Source organism: Pseudopipra pipra, chromosome 14 (assembly GCF_036250125.1).
Source record: "Pseudopipra pipra isolate bDixPip1 chromosome 14, bDixPip1.hap1, whole genome shotgun sequence".
Lineage (NCBI taxonomy): Eukaryota > Metazoa > Chordata > Aves > Passeriformes > Pipridae > Pseudopipra > Pseudopipra pipra.
The window spans coordinates 9,929,984-9,949,528 of NC_087562.1; the positions used below are offsets into that span (position 1 = coordinate 9,929,984).

At 36.6% G+C, this 19,545-nt stretch overlaps 1 long non-coding RNA gene across 1 annotated transcript; it reads right to left on the reverse strand.

Moving 5' to 3' along the window:
* Positions 1–797: 797 nt before the first annotated feature.
* On the reverse strand, positions 798–15,280 carry LOC135422117 (uncharacterized). Its single transcript, XR_010434317.1, has 3 exons — positions 13,813–15,280; positions 4,211–4,300; positions 798–2,119 (listed from the first exon to the last, which is right to left on the reverse strand). It is a non-coding gene; the product is annotated as an uncharacterized LOC135422117 (long non-coding RNA).
* Between the last annotated feature and the right edge of the window lie 4,265 nt (positions 15,281–19,545).

Consider the following 19,545-nt stretch of genomic DNA (forward strand, 5'->3'; position numbering starts at 1 on the left):
TCCTATTCCTTTATTTGCTTCTTTTATCTGATATGATGGAGCTTCTATCTGCTTGAGCTTGTAGAGAGTCCTGCAGATTTTAGTCTAACAACCTGTGAGAGTAAAAAGCAAGACCACTTCAGTCTGTTTATACTGGAAACTTCTAACACTTCAGCAGGATAGAGGGCTAAGAACAGATTTTTTTTCAAAAAAAATAATCCCTCAGAAAAATTGTATTCTGAACTCTTAAAAACTGGCATCGACTGTCACAATGGCAGCTGATGAGTTGTGAAAGTTCAGCTTCATTTAAATGTTAAAGCTGGAATGAGGATTTTTCCTCTCAGTCCATTCCAGCTGTATATATGTGAACAGAGGTGTCAGCGACTTTTCAAGTCTGGGCACTCGTGAAAAACCAAAATCAAGTCAGGATTTTGGGGCTGCATTAGATGCCTTTTTGAAATTAATTTGCTAATGAAGGACTAGTAATAAGGAAAAAATGAGCATATCTGAATCTACAAATCTGTTTCTTTCTTCAGCCCAAGTGATCTGTCAAAGGCTCTTTGACCTTGGCTCCGTAGCTCTCAAGGTTTGCCCAATTACAGTTTTGTGCAGTGTAAAGCAGTAACAATTTATTTACAGTTCTTTTTGAGGGAAATTTACATGTTGAGTAGTGGAACGATAGCTCTTGATCTACACTTAATTAACAGTGACACTGCTCCCATTTATTCAAACGGAGCTAAACATAGAGATGTGTAATTTTTATGCCAATTAGTCTGGTCAAGTGAGGTTAGCAAATGAAAGACTCTTTAACTCATAAAGAAATTGGGTGTTTGTTTATTTCTAAAAAAAAAAGCTTCACACTGTTCCAGCCTCTCGCATCACTGTAGAAAATACAATACTGATCACAAACACAGGAAGGTGCTCAACAGTGGCTGAGTTTTACATATGTGGAATCTAGGGGGAAGAAGGGATAAGGCAACAAAGTCTTATAAATGAAAGGGAACAGGTTTTTTAATGGCTAGTGGCCAGCCAGGTTTGTATTACTGATGATTCTACCTGAGGACAGGTCTGGTAATCTTGGTAAAAGCCTGTGAATATGGACTAGGTGAAGTTGTCGGTTTTGAGTGCAAGCAGAGGAAAACCAAAAGCCCTGTGAACAGTGGGAGAGGCTTGGCTGTTCAGAGGGGCTGTGACAGTGCTTTATCATAAGGCATTGCCTCAAATTTAGCTTTTGAGAGTCTCTGCCCATAGGAATTGCTTAGAATCTGAAATGCTGAGAATGATCATCCATGGGAAAGCAAAGGATATTTGGGGTTGAAATCAAGTAAATCTGGTCTGTGCAATTTGTCAGATTCTACACATGTATAAACTGAGGCAGAGAACTGGTCCCATTGTTGTTACATAAATTGGTAGTGAAATCCATCTCTTTGTGTGAGTGGCACTCAAGCCTATAAATGGTCACTCCTCCTAGTAATATTTTACATATTATTTGTGTGCAGTCTAGTCTCTTCAGTCTGTACAGCAGCAGATTTCTAGCATTTATATTTACCTCTTGAGGGGTTGACTTTTAATTGAGGAACGTTCATTTTGTTGGAGTTCTCTTCTGTAGCTGCTAACAGGTTGATAAAGTAAATTATTCAGTGCAATATCTTTCAGATTATTAGTATGGGTAGAAAATAAAACAAAAAAACCACGACAATGTTAAACAGAAATGCATTAAAACAATACTGCTGGCTTTTGAGTTTTAAAAGGTACACTGGACATCAAAATACACTGCCTCCACAGCCTTATTGTAGTTCAGAGACACAATTAGAACAGATTCAAACTTAAATAAAAAATAAAACAAAATAAAAATCTCTATTCCTTGCACACCACCTGCTGCTCAGTATCCAGCAACACAAATTTGCTTTGACAGTGTCTGTACCAGACTGGAAGTGAACATGTGAGTCATCTGCTGTTTCCTGGAGATGGTTGTACTGCACAGTGTTTGCCAGCCAATCCCACAGGGAAAAGCCAGGCTCTGGTTTGGGCTGCAGTGCTAAATGTCAGGAGAAGATTTGAAGTTTTCAGTGGAAGGGCCTCCCTGATCCTCTTCCAGCTGCCTGCTGAGGCTCAAAACTTGAAAAGGGTCTGAGTAGCCCTGAGGGAGGATAAGCAAAAGTCAGAAGAAGAAAAGTAATAATGGTTCTGTTTGCATGGAGTTTACAGGCTGCACAGCTGCATGAAAGGAATATGGTTGGAGGCTCTGCTGGTCTGTGTGTGCCAGTTTGGTTGAACAAATGTCCTGTAAATAAAAAGGAAACCCTAGAGAGCCTTTGCTAAACTTGGTCCTCCTGTGAACTCTCTTGGTAGCTGCTCAGAGCATGACTATCCCTGTCTGTGCAGCTGATGGGGGCTTGGCTGCTAATCCATGGATCCCCACTGGAAAGGAAACAAGGCAAATATTGGCACCGGGAAGCATTAGTGAATTTTGAGCAATCACCAGTGAATTTCACTTTGATGAAATAATTTCTTTATTTAAGCAACTCTTGCTATATGATTTTGATCCTACAATATTAATGCAGTTTCAGAAAAATACTATACATGAGACATGAGCAGTACTGCAACACTGGACACCTTTTAGTGTGATTGAACTGTGGAATTATATGCAACATTGATTTGGAATTTGATTAGAAGCTTCAGATAATTACAGTGGTCAGATTTCTTACTCAACTAAATTAATTTCAATTACTTTTGAATTCTGAGTGCTCCTGCCATGCAGGGTACCTGCTGTGCCCCTCCATTTTCAATAGCTGCTTATAGGTTTTCTGGCAGTTGTAACATCTGGAGTGTGGTTAAAAAAAAAAAAAGCAATACTTTCCTTATGTTCTTTATACTGATAGTGCTCCACTGTGCATTCATTTGATTTTACAGTTAGCTGTGACATGTATTTCTAGCTGTGTTTTACCACTGTCAGAGACTGAAATGGTTAATGATTTATGCATTCTAGGATTGCCAAGGGACTTCTGCAGGTTTCTGCAGGACTTTTACATTCTACCTCTGATGGCCCATCAAAGACCATCCCCTGCCCTGCCAACCTTGAAAGGCGGGAAAAACCCTTTGGCCAGGCCCCTCCTGGAACTCAGCACAGACCCAGGAGATGTTGGAGCCTTGTGGCATGGCCTGTGACACTAACCATGGGTATAATAACTCATAACTCCTTTGAGTTGGGGGCTTCCCTCCTTCACCCCCAGCAGATCAAGGCCACACTTCAACTGACAGACATGGAAGTTGCAACTACCAAGTGTCATTGCTGGACCCCGTGGGTGGTGACTATCTATCTATCTATCTATCTATCTATCTATCTATCTATCTATCTATCTATCTATCTATCTATCTATCTATCTAATCTATCTTTCCACTCTCAGCTTTTCTTTCCCTTACTCTCCCTTACCCTTATCCTGTCTTTCCTTTCTCTCCCTTATGCATTTTCCCCCAGGGGTTATCCCTATGATGATAATACAGATGACAACACCCAAAATGTTAACATACCTGTTCAAACAAAATCATTAGAATAAATCCTACCTATCTATGTTTTCAAACACCAGTAATTCAGTGTCGTTTCACTCTAATCCACCTCAAGGGAATTATTGGTAAGAACCTGGGTTACCCCCCTCCCCTTTTTCTGGGTCGGGTCATAACAACCACACACACAAAAATGAGAGGAGGAAAGCACGTTTAAGGTGTAGTACACTTGCACTAGAGAGAGTATTCATTCAGTATTTTTGTTACAGCCTTTTTGAATGATTATATACCATAATTCATTTTAGTACTTTTATCAGAAAATAAACTGACTGAAAACCCAAAATACATACTGTTTCTTTCATAAAAGTGATTTCAAGTGCTTGCCAGATCTGATCATCAGTACAGTTGCTGAAAGGATCTCAATTGTAGCTGAAAGATATAGCCTTTAAAAAAGGCAAAATGCAAGGTAGTAAAATAGAGGTAGAACTGTTTTCCCTGTATCTCATTTGATAATTTTAAATATAATTTCTATTTGACTTGGCCAGCCTTTGAGAGAGTTCAGTGACTCAGTGTTTTGGGGTCTCAGGAAGATATCTCAGAAACTGTGCAGAAAAGTCTATTATTTAATGCATACACACTGTCTTTAATACTGCTTTCGCTTTTTTATAGAATTTAAAGTATCTGTATAAACTGGAGTCTTGCTGCCATATTTAAAGGTAGGTCTTACCAAGGCATAATCCAGTATCTCTTCAAGTGAAGTAAATTCTGAGTTTGTCTCAGTTCCTGTTTTCACACACACCTGGAGAAGGCAACTCAGCTATAATTTAAGGAGAAAAAAAAAAAAATCTGATATAATTATTGGAAAATCACCTTTTGTTCATTTTGACTTTAATAGCTCTGTTGAGGAAAGCAAAGTGACTAATCAAAGTAAAAGGCTGCTTAAGAATGAAGCAACATAAAACCTCATCAACAACAGAATTTAGCAATAGAGCCCAAGGCAATTTCCAAGCCATTAGAACTGCCTGTGGAGACTGCCAAGCTGCAGTAGCTAGAAAAGTATTTTTCACAGTTTGATGTAAAGTCTTGGGGTTTTTTTCCTGGCCCCTTTTGCTTTAAGGACATACCATGTAGTTATTAAGAGGCAATAAACAGTATATTTAGTGTGAATTTTAAAACTATATATATATATATATAATGGCAACACTAACAATCAAGTAATAATGCTACTAAAGTGAGTTCATTTCTCTATGCTCATTTTTAGCTAAATTCTGTTCAAATGTAGACAAGAGAATTACGTATGTAATTTATATATGCATGTCTGTATACAGATTAGACAAGAGGTTAGTCAAGGAACTCTGAGGATGGTAAGTTTAAGGAGAGTGGTCCTGTCTTACTGAAATTGTGTGTTTCTGAGAATCAAACCTTTGTGTGGGTGTGAACTATCCTATTTAACATTTCTCTTGGACAATGAGAACACACCTGCTCTGCACAGCATACCCTGAGTATAGGGATATCTCACTGCTTAGAATCCTGCTGGATCAGTATGTTTTAATTAGCCTAATGGATCACTGGTTACCAGCTTAAACTGCAGTGCATTCCCTACTCTCTTATATGCTGGGTTCTGGACAAACCTTGAGGATACATATAACAATATCTGAACCCACTAATGAGAGTCATTGAACCTTACCTCTTAAAAAAGTTTCTAGAGGTTGCTTAAAACTCAAAGGTAAAAGTGTGTGCTCTGTTAAAAAATTGGCACAGTGAGACTGGATTTCATGGTGCTTGTTAAATTCTTTTGAAGGCCTGTAGTGGAAGCTGCAGCATTGCTGTGGCTGCTCGTTTTCTAAATATAAGAAGCCCCAGGATCGTGGCAGCTTGTGTAGCATGGTAACTTTGATGGAAACACTCTTTTATCCCTCTGTTGACTGGGATCATCAGCCTACAGTATCCACAATCAGCTGAATTTAAATCCAACATGGCCTATCTAAATCAGGGCAAAAATGAAACAAAGAATGTTCAACTGTATTTGTCTTACTAGTTGATAGAGTTGTCTCCTTTTCATAAGTATGAATTACAGTGAGACCTTTCACAGAGGAGTGTACATGAGACAGCAGTGGTGATCTGCTGATTTTTGTTCTTCTTAGTTCTTGGATAGTTCTCAGAAAAAAACCCCTGAAATAGGAATCCAAGGTACCATGTGCTAATAAAACCCCTGGGTGTAAACCACAGCTGATCATTTGTTAATGACACTGCTCATGCAGGTGATTTGAACTGAAACATTGCAATGTGTGTACAATGACAGCTCTCCACTTATTTGTGCTCTGTAATTTTGCTTGAATGTCCCAAGAATGCAGAACCCTACATATCCTTCTGGCTTCTGCTTTGTTTTTTTTTATAAGCTGAGTTCTGCTTTCGATTTAGAGAAAATTGAGACTTATCAATTAACTTTTTAAATACTTTGCACCTTCAGAAACCTACAAGAAGGTAGTTCCTATAATCCTGAGCAGAGTGACAATTTTATCTAGGTTTGGCATTGTAGGAGAGAGTTAGGACAGCCCTATGGCTTGCAGTTTTAACACATACCCAGTTTAGGCATCTAGCTTAGGACACCTTTAAAAACCTGTTAGAGAGTAGTTACTAGTACTTGAATTGGTTCCCTTCAGGTGATTTCAGGTCACTTCTCAGTTGAAAACTCTGGCTGCACTTGCTATTTCTGTATCTACTTTCTCCCTGAAGGTTTTAGCATAGAAAAATGTTACTAATACCTTTTTTGTATTCAAAATCTCCTGTCATGTTTCAGTACTCATAATGCATTAATAACAAAATAATGCAAGATCCTTACCATTGCAGAATCTCTCTTAAGTGATGTTTTGGGAATATTGAACTATGACAAAACATACAAGAAAACCAGTGAAAATACTTTAATAGGTATTGTCAGAAGGGGAGAGAAGCTTGAAGAATAGCAGCACACCTAATCAAGCACACACTCTGCAAAACTGAACACCTCTGTGCTCTGCAGTGATGGTTGAATGTTGGAAAGTATCTTTGAATTTTCTCAATTCTTGCATTGCTGGGTGCTTCTATCATGTGCTACAGAAGTGAATTTCCAGCCACTTCAGTTTGCCATCCCTCCTAACCTGGCCTATATCTGGGTCTTTGTTGGTACCTGCAGGACTCTGGGGGAATAGGCAGTAGTGGTTGACAGGTCCCCCTGTAATCACACTCTGCACAGATGAAGAGACCTCACTACATTCATTAAAAACGGTTTAACCAGAGCTGGTTCTACAAAGAGCAGGGAATAATTGACAGCCTCCTGTGCTGAACATGCTTGCTAGTTAAGATACTTGGTTCTACAGTTCTCAGCTTCTGATAAGCCTTCACAAAAGAATCTGGAGAACTGAAGATTAAGGATAAAAATCAAAAGCATACGCTGTAAATTTCTGTAGTTCAAGCAAAATGGATAATTCAAAACCCTTAAAATATCTTGAAGGAATAGTACATCAACTCACTTAAACAGAATAAAAAAAACCCAAAAAGAATAGCTTGATAGCAACTGCAATTAGCAGAGAAGGAAAAACAAGAGCTATTTTGACTAGAATAAAGAAGACTTCAAACTGCTGCAAAAAAATCTCAGCATGAAATGGAAGGGTCACATCTAATTCATCCATATTATGAGAAAAAAAGGGTCATTAGACTGCCAGTGGGAGTTTTATCAGAGAAACTCATTGAACTCTTTAAGATCTGTGGATAATGGGAAAGACAGAATCAGGTGGTAGCCTTTTACTGTAGTTAGAATTTATGTAGAAATGCATACAAAAGCCTTAATCCTGGCTAAGATTAAAATTACAGGAGAAGCAAGCAATTTTATTATAGCTTTTACAACATCATCATTTATAAAGCACCTTTTCTAAGTAATGTTATTGAAAGTAAAATAAATGTCAAGTCTTAAAGCCTTCCTGTTGTTTTCACAAGGAAAGCAAAAAAAAAAAAAAAAGCATGAGAGTCAGGATGTCAAGGATTTGATGATTTCATAGCAAAACCTACTGTCTCCACTTAGCTCTGTGACTTGTACATGAATAATAGCAACTTAAAGTAGATTAGAGGGGCTGTTATGGACTTAGGTTAAACAGGATAATAGCTTTACTGAGAGACCTTGTCAGAGGGTTTTAGACATTTTATGAAGATTAACTGAGTAAGAGGTTTTTATAGGTGGTTCTTTTTGTATAATAATAGAAAACCTGATGTAAAAGGCTGAGATTCATGTAATCTGCTTTAGGTACCTGTAATGTAGATGTCTGCACCCAAGCCTGTTATCTGTCTTTACAATCAGTGGAAATAAGTAGACACTTCTAAAGGACTGTTCATGTTTCAGGCATTTTATCTCAGGACAGGATAAATCTCACTTAGGTTGCTGGTTTTCTCCTTCAATTGTTAAGGAAGTCTAGATAAATATTAAATAGGTATTCTCTAACTAACTGGAAAAAACAAGGTAGCTGCTTTACCTTCTAAGACAAATTACCAGATAACATAGAAGGAAACTTTAATGAAAAATAAACCCTTTAATGATGATTGGTATGATCATGGTGACTATACTGATTCCATAAACTAATAGATAAAAGTACTTTCCAGCACAACAGTTTTTTTATCCAGAATGTTGTAGTTTTCCTTTAAAAAATACAGAAATGGAACATAATCTTCACGGATACAACGACAGACAGGACTGGACAGAGACAGAGCAACTGAATTAGATGGCACATTTTCTACACTGTTTTTTTTTTTAATTTTTATTTTCTTTAAATTGGAAATTTGGTCTAAAGAAGACTGGTATATAAAGCAGTTTTAGGACATCTTGTATAGTAAATCCTCCTTTATGTAGAAAAAGCCTTGGATCTATAGGTTTTATACAAGTCTCTCTCATATCACACAGACACCATATTTTTATTGCATTGAGTTATGAAACATTTGTATTAACTTTTGACAGTGTTTAGTTTCACAATATAAAACCTGCATTTTACCCAAATCACACTCTCTTCTTCTAATGCCTCACCTTCCATTTGATATAACTGTCAACTTTTTTTTCAGACATTTGGTTTATGTTTCTGGATACTTTGGAAATTTCAAGCATTTCCTCTACTATACAGAGTGAAGTTATTTTCACAGGCAGTATGAAGTTAAGTCACAGAGGATAATCCTCTTGAGTTTTTAGAGGTATGTCTCAGTTCCATGTTATTGGAACCAGACTCAGATGACTGTGATGTATTTCTTGTTCTCTTCCTCTAGAAATAATATATTTAGTTTCGTGTGCCCCCTATGCATTTGTCACATTATATGGAATCGTTGAATGGTTTAGGGTTGGAAGGGACATTTAAAGCTCATCTAGTCCAACCCCCCTGCAAAGAGCAGGGACATCTTCAGCTATATCAGGTTGCTCAGAATCCTGTCCAACCTGACCTTGAATGTTTCAAGGGATGGGGAATCTGCCACCCCTCTGATCAAACTGTTCCACTGTTTTATGACCCTCACCATGAAAATCTTCCTTATATTTAGTCTGAATCTGGTCTCTTTAAGTTTAAAACCATTATCCCTTGTCCTGGCTCTAGGACAAGGGCGCTAATGACATTTAGCAATGCTAACATGTCTGTCCCCATCTTTTTTATAGACCTCTTTCAAGTCCTGAAAGACCACGATTAGGTCTCCTTGGGGTCTTCTCTTCTCCAGGCTGAACAGCCCCAATGTTCTCTTTCCTCATAGGAGAGGTGTTTCATCCCTCTGATCAATTTTTGGCCCTCTCCTGGACCTGTTCCAACAGGTCCACAATTTACTTGTTGAGGACCCCAGAGCTGGATGCAGGACTGCAGGTGGGGTCTCATGAGGGCAGAGTAGAAGGAGAAAAGTCTAAATCCTAGTGAGATCCAAGTATTATCTGCTTTAACCTCAATATGAATATACAATGCTCCTTTTTTATTATTATTTCTTTCTATTATTTGCTCTACTAAAATATTTCTCTTTGAAGAGGAAAACAAAAGAGCAATCTGCATTTTTAGTTTATAAAATTTTTCAAAGTTTATTAAGTTGTTTGGGGTTTTTTTATTTTAAATACATTTTACATAGTGCATTTGTTGCATTTCAATAAAGCAGGGATATTTAGCTGAAGCAGGGATATTTAGCTGAAACAACAACTAACTCAGTGTGATACTGTGCACATTAGTTTTGAATGAAAAAAGAACTCCCGTTTTTTCTCTTCTCAGGCAGTTGGTTTACAGGAGCTGCAATGTAAAATTCTTTGTAGAACTAGATGAGGTAATTTTTGTGCTAATGTCAGCCAATATTAAGCATATTTTAGCACAATAACCACCGAAAAGAACCTCTGTGTTACTTATTCCACAGGAACGTTTTGTCAAATATTCTTATTCATATGTAGAGTCCTTGCTTTTGCTAAATGCTGCTGTCTGGCAAGTTCTCCTTTCAGTTATTGACTGACTAACAAATTGTAATAAATTATATGTACCCACTGAGAATGATGAGTAGGCCTGCATACAGGAATGTATTGATTTTTCCCTTCTCATTCTTGACAAAACAAAATGTCAATAGAAAGAAATGCAAACCCCAAGTTTTGTTCCACGGAAAAATAGTTATAAATCCATTTCCTCCTCTGCCTTCCCCTTTTCTTTTTTTTCTCAGTTGAACTAGGAGGCCAAATTTTTATAGATTCAAAAGTGATTTTTCATCTGTGAAATGAACCCTCAAGCTATAAAGAAAAGTGCTACGGGATGATGTAATAGAGATCTGCAAAGATGAGAGTGAAACAAAGAGGATGGGTAGGAATTAGGTGCTCAGTGTCTAATCTGATGACTGGGATGCCCAAGATAAAGCAACTTAGCCAAAGGTTCTTTGTACCATAGGCAGTAAATCTTTGGAATTTACTGTCAATGCTGTATGTGTTTTCAAAGGCAGACTGGACAAGTTCCTGAGGAAGAAATCTATTTATAATTACTAAATAATCAGAACCTAGAATTAGTTCAGGAATCGCATAGCGTGGCCTTTAAATAGTTACACTCAGTCCCACAGCCTGTGCCATTAACAGAATGTTAAAATCATTTTGGTCTCATATAAAGACTTGCAGGGTTTTTTTGCCATGGGAGAAGTGAAGCAGATGATGCAGAAATATGCTGCTGCCTGTTCATTGAGGTTGTAGGAATTTCAGAATCCAGGATTGTGTTGGGAGCAAAGGAGGAATCAGGTCAAGCTAGTAAACAAGTTCAAAAGAAAGCAGCAGCCAGTGAAGACAGGCAGGTTATGCTTCTGCTTAAATTGTTCTGGAATGATCTGGGCAGAACACACACAGGTGATGTAACTGGTAAATATTTGCTCTCATTTAGAGTCCTTATCTTACCTTGCTGATCCAAGATAGTTAGTTAGCTTGCCAAAAATGGTCTTTTTATTTAATGATTTACCTTTCAAAACAGTTGGGCACTTGGACATCTATACATCAGCTAATTGGTTTTTATGGTAACTGCTTTTATTTCCTGAAAGACACTTAATTTTTACAAATAAACAACATGTTTCCAGCCCTTAAGGCCATGAAAAATGCTCAAAATCAAAAGAAACAAATGTGAAGCCGTGCAGGTTGGTCTTTTCTTAAGACTGAGAGAACTGATAAGCTCTGTTCATTTCAATAGGTACTAAATGGAAGTTAAAAACCAGGTTTTAATATCAGCATTATCTTGTTACTGATCTTCATAGTGGATTTGTTACAAAAATCTCTCTCTTCCCTTGAAAACGTAAACACTTTGCATTTACCCTTTACTCCCTCTTTGCTACCCCCAGTGTACCCACAGCAATCTCCAGAGGTATTGCTTGTTTTCTGTTCTATTTCTAAAAGGTAAGTGGTGTCCCTCCAATAATTATTTGCACATATTTTTTGAAGAATTGTTACTATTTTGTGAAAATACATATACACATTTTGTACCGTGGTATTCGTGAGTGAAAGAAAAAGCTATTTACCTCCTGTAGCTCATGCATTACCAACAGTATTGGTTTGGGTTTTGTGTGTGTGTTTTTTGGTGTTTTTGTTTTTTTTTTATTTAAGGGCATCTTTTATATGTTGTTCCAAAATAAGCTTTCCAACTTGTGCATTAACTGCTGGTAGGGGATCATCCAACAAATAAATATCTCTGTTGGCATAAACACCAGGAATGAAGATGATCCTTTGTTTCTGATCATCAGAAAGGTAGAGACCTCCTTCATCTATCCAAGAGGCAGAGAGAACTACATAAATTAGAGGACAGACACTTCAAAAAAACACTGTATCATAGAAGATGGCTCTGCATTTGTAATTGTAATTGATCCATGATTATAAGGCTGTGTCTGGAATTAGATGAGGATTTACTTACCTAATATAGTTTTAGCATTCCATGGAGCAAAACCATCAAATCCCACAGAAATTTTGTGAGGCTTAATTCTGTGCCTTTTTCTTTTTTGTTGTTAGTGCTGCAGTTGCTGGTTTTCACATTTTCATGAAAAACCATTGTCATTATCATGATTTTTGCCAATTTTACTAATATTATATTTATAAGAAAGTATTCCCTCAGAGATAGGCATAACATGATAGACATGTTCCTGAACCTTAAGTAAATTTACAGCAAATTTAGACTTTAATTTCATGTCTTTTATTACTTCAGCTACTGTGTCAGTAGTCCAAGAATCACTGAAATTAAAATTTTTAACCAAAAAAGATGTATCAGCACAGTGAATTCTGTAAAAAAAAAAGAGCATAGCTGTCTAAAGCTGCTAAAGGACTATGCTAACAGGAGGGAAAAAAGAAAAGGTAGTATGTGATCTTATGTACACCAGTAACTTGCATTTAAAATTACTTCAAAGCATTCTACAAAATGGCTATTGCTCAGGCAAAGTGCTGCATATTTACTAAAATTCTGCATGTTGTTCTTGGTCTAATTCAGCTGAATGACATGAGCTTTCCTTTAATTTTCAAAATGGATCCATCAGTACTTTTCAGAGATTATCAGTGGGTGGTAAAAAGGTCAGACAGAAAAACGGGTAGAAAGGTTCTTTATGATTTCACCTATCCCCCAAATTAAATTATGGCTACAGTACAGCATCTGATCTCAAATCTATCTGAAGACTTTAATCCTGTCTTTCCCAAATCTGAAATAAAAATTGCACTTATCAGATGTTTAGTCACAGTATACACCTGAAGGAATTAGTATATGAGCTTCAGTGGGGAGTCAAGAGACATACAAATTTATAAAACTTCTCTTTAAATGTACTCTCTGACAGCTCCTTCTCTAGCCAAGGAAGAGAAAAAGACCTTTCTCAGAACAGGTCAGGTCAGTGAGTAACTGATCTATTGAAAGCTGGCATAGAGATACCTCCTTCAGTTTGGAAGTGGGTCATTCTTATTCCAAGTTTTCTGAAAGAGAAGGATGAAATCTTAAGGGAAATAAATTGACTGTGTAACGGTGTGCTCTGATTGCATTACTGTTGGTACTGATCACATTAGCATTTGCTCTGATTATTAGGAACAACTGTATAATTTGAAATGCATGCCTCTGGAGTAGCTGGATTCGTTTAATCAGTCTTAGTATAATTTTTCATTTGCATTTTGAATCCCTTAATGCAGATCAGGGATTAGTCACCTTTAAAAAAAAATTATGTCTAATTTCAAAACATTTGAGAATGTTTTCTTTTAAATGCATGATCAGAAAAAAAAAAAAAAAGACAAAATTCTGAAGTTAATTCACCATTTTGAAATAACTGACTTAAACATTCAGTAACAGATGCTTAGCAGCTGTAATATGGAACAGCTTCATTCCCTTCAGTTTACCCCTGCTGAGACACTGGCCCTTGTTAATGGACTACAAATGACTCTCAGACAGTCTCCACACTGAAACAGCAGAAGGGAACCCCATCATCCTCCTGAGCCTGCTAACAAGAGTTTCCTCTTATAAAGATGCTCAGTAAACCTCTCTCTGTTTCTCTATTTTACCATCTTGATTTCTTAGTCTGATAGGATGTGATGTAACTTTATTGACAAGAGTGTATGGAAAGTATTAAAAGATGGTAAAACTTAGAGCTCTTTAGAAGCACTATTACCTCCAAAAGGTGTAGATACTGCATAGTTTAGCTAAGGTTATTGGAGCCACTAATAAATTTGCTATGATAAGATTGCTCCTACAACATAGCTTTGGGTTCTCTTCATTAAAAAAAATATAGACATTTTAAAATCTAGTCTTTCTCTTTTATTCTTTGCCCCTTTTTCTTAAATGGCAGTATAATTGCTTGCATTTTAGTATGAATTGTAATACTTACTTCAGTTGTGTCTCCATGAGGAAGAATTTCCATTCCTAACTCCAGGCTGCATATCAACTGCATAATTGTATCTGAAAGTAAGAGTTCAGCATTTCTTATTTTTCATCATCTCAATAAAATCTCATGCATTTTTATTAATTATGGCACCTGTGCTCTGAAACAGTGTTTTGAACCATACAGATATATGACTAAAATCCAGTTCTTCATCTAGCTCTCATGTTTTCCCTGTAAAATTGCAGCTGTTTCATGCTGTGAGACCTGTGGTATTCTCTTTCATTCTTAAATTATAGTTTTGTATGAGAAGAAATAAATTGTTGCACTCTGTAGCTTACATTTTATACAAGAAGCACTGTTTGAAATGTTGAGCACTTACAGCCCAACACTTGACATAAGCTTTTATTCAGTATATACAGTGCACAGGATTTTTTCCTGTAATAGGCCAGTTTGCCTTAATAGTCAGGGTACAGATTTATCAGGTTATCAGGTTGATTATTTGCCTGTTTCATCTCATTTTCACAGACACTGTTACCTTTGCTAGTTATCTTGAGCCAATATGGGCATGGTTGCCTGCTCTGTTTCTGAGCCAATGGAAAAGTCTGCTTTTTGTTTCTTCTGTGTTCAGTTAATCTTTATACTTTTTTTTGATATTTACTGGTCAAAAAAATGTTACACCATTTTTTGTCTTACTGCTAAGTTAGAATGTTCTTATTTCTTATCTCTGCTGCCTTTCTGTGTTTTCCTACACCCTCTTCATGCTCAAAAGCATCCCATCAGTGTACACATACCTATATTTACAAACACTTCAGAAATCCCACTGTTCCACACCTGTCTCCCACTGTTTCTCTGTCACCATAATTCTGTTGCAACAAGTGCCATATCGTTTTCCTCTGCAGAATTTTAGATCACCTGCATATTTGATCAAGGCACAATACAGCTCTTTCCAGTCTTCCTAAATATTAATTATGTTAATTAAATATTAAATCAAGTAGTAAATCATAATCAAAATTAAAATATTAAATATTTATTGAAGGAGATCTGTGTTGGTGACTCTGAGAGCACATTTCCAGAAATTATCTCCTAGTTAATGTTGTGCCATTTATAATTGTTATGGTAATGGTCCAGCAGCCAATTATGTGTTTCAGTCTGCTATGTTCATGCTCAAGTCACCTCAGACTTGCTCCTTGAAATTGGTCTTTTGAGCTATATTGAAACCACTGATAAAATGTTTGCTGTAAATTTCTATTTTGGAGAACAACAATTATAGCACAGGACATAAGAATTATCCTGCTCAAAGCCAACACTTGCTCCCAATTCAAAGCCTGCTGGCCTTGGAACTTGGTCTTTGAGTAGTTTAGAACATAGTGAAGGAATGTTATATTTTTAACATAGTTATACTTTCCTGGTTATACTTTCTACTCTTGGAATTCTCACAATAGAAAAGGCAATTTCTGCTGGAAACCTATCATTTTATTAGACTAGTGGATATTATCTGAGCTTACAACTCTTACTCTAAACTGTGTTTAGTATTGTAAAAAGGACTAATGGCTTTCTTCTGTTTTCTACTGAAAAAGCCCTGAGAGCGTATCACCTGACCTTGTATGTTCAATTAAATTGGCAGGATCTTGACAGTTCTGTTCTCTTACTAAATCACCATTAAAGCTAAACTTGTATCACGGATTAACAGGAATTTAAAATGCAACTTCACAAGTTAAAAAATCAGTGAAATGCTACAGCCATGTTCCTTGCATCTGCTTCATGTTTTCTGTATTTTCTGTATCTTTTCTGTGAAAGGTTGACTGCTGGGTGAATTTGAGCTGTAAACAAGCTGGGCCAGAAGAAAAAGTCAGGTTATTAATTCCTGTACTATTTACTTTTTCCACTGTTGAACTGTTATAATTTTCACATATTCAACTGATTTTCACATATTCAATAGACCCATCTTAGATTATTTTTACTAAACCACCATTAAGAAGAAGAGTGTAAAGAACTCACATAGCTCCTGGAAGCATTAGAGACATAGTGTCTGAGAAGAAATTCTGCCTCTTGTCTTTTTCTTCCAAGTCTAAAAAGATAAAGTGTCCCCAAAACCTAGAAACCCATGTCTGAATGTCTGAAGCCATTGATTTTTCATGGAATGGACTAGTCATCACAGGCAAATTTGAACAAAGCCCTTGATGAAACAGGCAGAATACTGAATATGCAATAAATAAATGTGAGGGGTTTTTTGGTGAACCAGGTCTGATACTTTCAGATATCAAAATGAATATCCTATTCTGAGACCTCAATTTCCCAAGTAAAATATATCTTAAAAGAAATAGGAAAAGTTTGCTTTCTTTTTTTCCCCTGTGTCAGCGTTCATAGGACCTGGCTTTATTAGCTTTTATTTCTGGTCTCATTTTTGTTCGCATTTGAAGATTCTATTCCACTTGAAATTGTGGAGGCTGATGTTACAATCATCAGCCTAGCACAGCTACCTATTTGAAATAGCTGATCTAACAAAAAGTGAGGCTAAAAAGAATCCAAACATGTAGGTTTCTGTTAATTTTTAAATTATGCATTTGTAATGTATCTGCTGTCACCGTGTTTTGTCAGTTCACTTCCTAGAGCCTAATATTTCCTGAAAGGCTTGCTTGCTGTTTTTGCTGTTCCTTTTTAATGTAGCAATTTAGAATTAAAAATAATTATCCCCTTGCTTTTCAACAATTGTACTGTAAATGATTATAAACCTAATGTGGAATCAAATGAGAAAGAAAGATGGTGAAATATACTGCAAATAATACACGTGCCACCTACTGTTGGACATGCTGATTGATATTAAAACTATATTAAACTACATTCTTTATTAATTCTTTATTAATCTAGTATGGGTACAATTTATAAATATTTATGTTGAAACAGTTGAAGGTGAAGAGAATTTGGAGTAGAGCAGTCAGGCTTTCCATCTGTTTCTGCGTGGAAACTAATTTAAAAAAATTCAAATATAAATTGTATGCATTGTGTGGGAAAAAAAAAACCAACCAAAAGCCCAACAGTTATCAAAAAGAGATGTCAATTTGTGTCTAAATTAAAGGAAAGATAACCAGAGGTCTGTTGTTATACATTTTTATTTATCTGTAGCCAGTTAGTGGGTGACAGGTGCAGACCAGGCAGTGCTGTGAGACTGTTCTCACTGTGCTGCCTCTTATGCTGTGGCCAGAGATTCCTCTGGAATGTGCAAGTGCACAGCAATTAATTGTGCTTTAGATTGAATTAATGGATAAGAAGAAAGCCATTGCTGTCATTAATACTTGCATGCCAGAATTGAACCTAATGGGCTTTCTCTAACTCAACTGACAGGAAAAGATGCTCCTCCCTTCTTAAGCAGCATATAAATAAACATGAAAAAAGCAGCTTCTTCCTTCTCCTGTTCTACATTTCCATAACTTAGGGAAAAATAGCTTATGTGAAAAGGAACCTGCACTGCATGTTTTTACTCTATCAATATTAATGTTTTCCAGAGGTGACTGGAGAAAACAGTAGAGATTTTTTTTGTCTCTCTGGTAGAAGAGGGCATAAAAGTAAAGGACTGTGAGGAGAACAAAGTGGAGTAAAATGTCAAGATTTATGCAGAGGTTTGGGGAAATAAAGGGTGCTTTTTCATCTATGAATTTGTAGTCCACTTTGGTACTCATTTAGGATTGTGGTTTTTCTTCCTATCCTGAACAATTAATCCCCAAATGGGTGATTGATTTATAGATATCAGTAACGTGAGTTGCTGTCTTGGATGTTACCAGAGAAGCTGCTAATTAAATGGAAGGCTCTTTCCTCAGCACCATTCTGGGAAGTGTTCTGTGCTCTTCATGCTTCATCATGAACCTCCAATGTCTGTCCAACTTAACAAAATTATGCACATCACAGTGACTTGGTTAATCTCATATTTGTAAACCAAAAGAAATTCTCACCTATTTAATATACACTTCATAATGTCATATAGTTCTTTCTTTTCTACGTGTCCTTATTTACAGCAGTTTTTGGCAAGATTCCCAGGAATTTCTGAAACTGATAAGCATTTTTAATTTTTAGAATAGATACTGAAAATAAGTTTGTACACATGGAAGCTCTGTAAAGAGGCAATGGGTAAACCCAAATGTACTTTTATATATTCTCTATCATAATATTCTACCAGAGGGCCAACCGGGTAAAAATGTAAAACTGTGGATGCTGTTGTGCTTAACTAATACAGTAATTTCTATGAAAATTAAGGTGGTTTAAACAATTTATGTACATTAGAGGAAACAGCATAAAGTAGCAGTGTTGTCAAGTACACATGATATGCTTCTGCTATAGAGATTTCAGAATTTCAGACAATGAAGTCAGTGTCTCCCTGACCTGAACTTACACAACCAGATTAGAGAGGAAATGGGTTCTAGTGTATAATTTCCTGAAACATCCTCAGGGAGTACATAGTTATGATTACTTAGTGGCTTTAAATCAATCCAGCTGCTAGAACAATATTTTTAATATTTGGCAGCTTCAAAATATTTTCAAACGTGAAATTATGGATAAAATTTTGGCTAAAGACTCCACTTAGTTTGTATTGTGATCAAAACTGGCAAGGAAGAGCTGGATGTCTGTATGGCACAGCCTGTGCCAAATGGCAGAATGCAGGTACAACAGCAAAGAATGACCAGTGAGGAAAGGATTGAATAATGTGGATAAAATTTGGTTGAATAACAGAAAGCAGACTTGATCATGCTTCATGTAGGGAATCATTTTCCTGCAGATTTGGAAAGGATCAGGTAGGAAAACATTCTTGAGTTGACTGACCTACAGTGTGCAGTTAATATTCTGACAAACTGTTGGAAACAGAGGAGTGACTAAATCCAGATCAGGCAGTCTATTCAGTTGCTAAGAAGTAAAGGCAAAACTCTTCTTCATCCCCAAATTTAACTACAATTATGTTTGTGTAATAACTCTGGGCTCTGTCCCACAATCTGTGTGGACTTTCTGTCAGCCTAAACTCTAGAATTACTCTAGAACATTTGCATGCCATTTTTAGGTGGCAGTCAGCAAATTTCATTTGAACTATGGGAAAGAAAACGCTCCCTCTGGTAAGAGGAACATAAAAATGTGATTCTGCAGCTGCTTCAAACTGTTACTTCATTAAAATATTGACTACAAGTATGATCGAGTTTGACTTGGGGAGTATTTACTTCAATAAGCTGTGGCAGTAATTCCATTATTTTCCACATTTCTTTGGTGACAATTTTCTTGGTTTCAGGAGAAAGTTTATTCCTCTTAGTTACAAGCCAAAATTTTTTCCATTTTTAAGGTTAAAAAAAAAATGGGCTAAGCTTATGAAACCATACCAAAGATATATGAGTCTCAAATGTGGCCCTTTCAACTCTTTCATTCAGTTACATTATACTAAGGCAACATTTTTTTATCTCTTACTAGCAGTTCCCTAAAATGGCTGATTTGGCAGTATGCAGATTAAACAGAGAAGAGAGAGATATTCCAGGTAGTATGACACTGTGTGAAATTCTCTTCCTTCAGCTGTATCCTCATCTGAGCATTATCAGCACAGCTCTACTGATGGCATTTCTTTAATTTCCCGTGGATATTTCCTGTCCTTCAGAAGCTTCTCTGAATCCTTATTATTTTTGTGGTATGTATGCATCTGGTATGAAAATCCTGTCTGGCTAGGCAAGCCAGGCAAGAAGTCTCTCTGCCCCATGCTATTCTAGCTCAAGT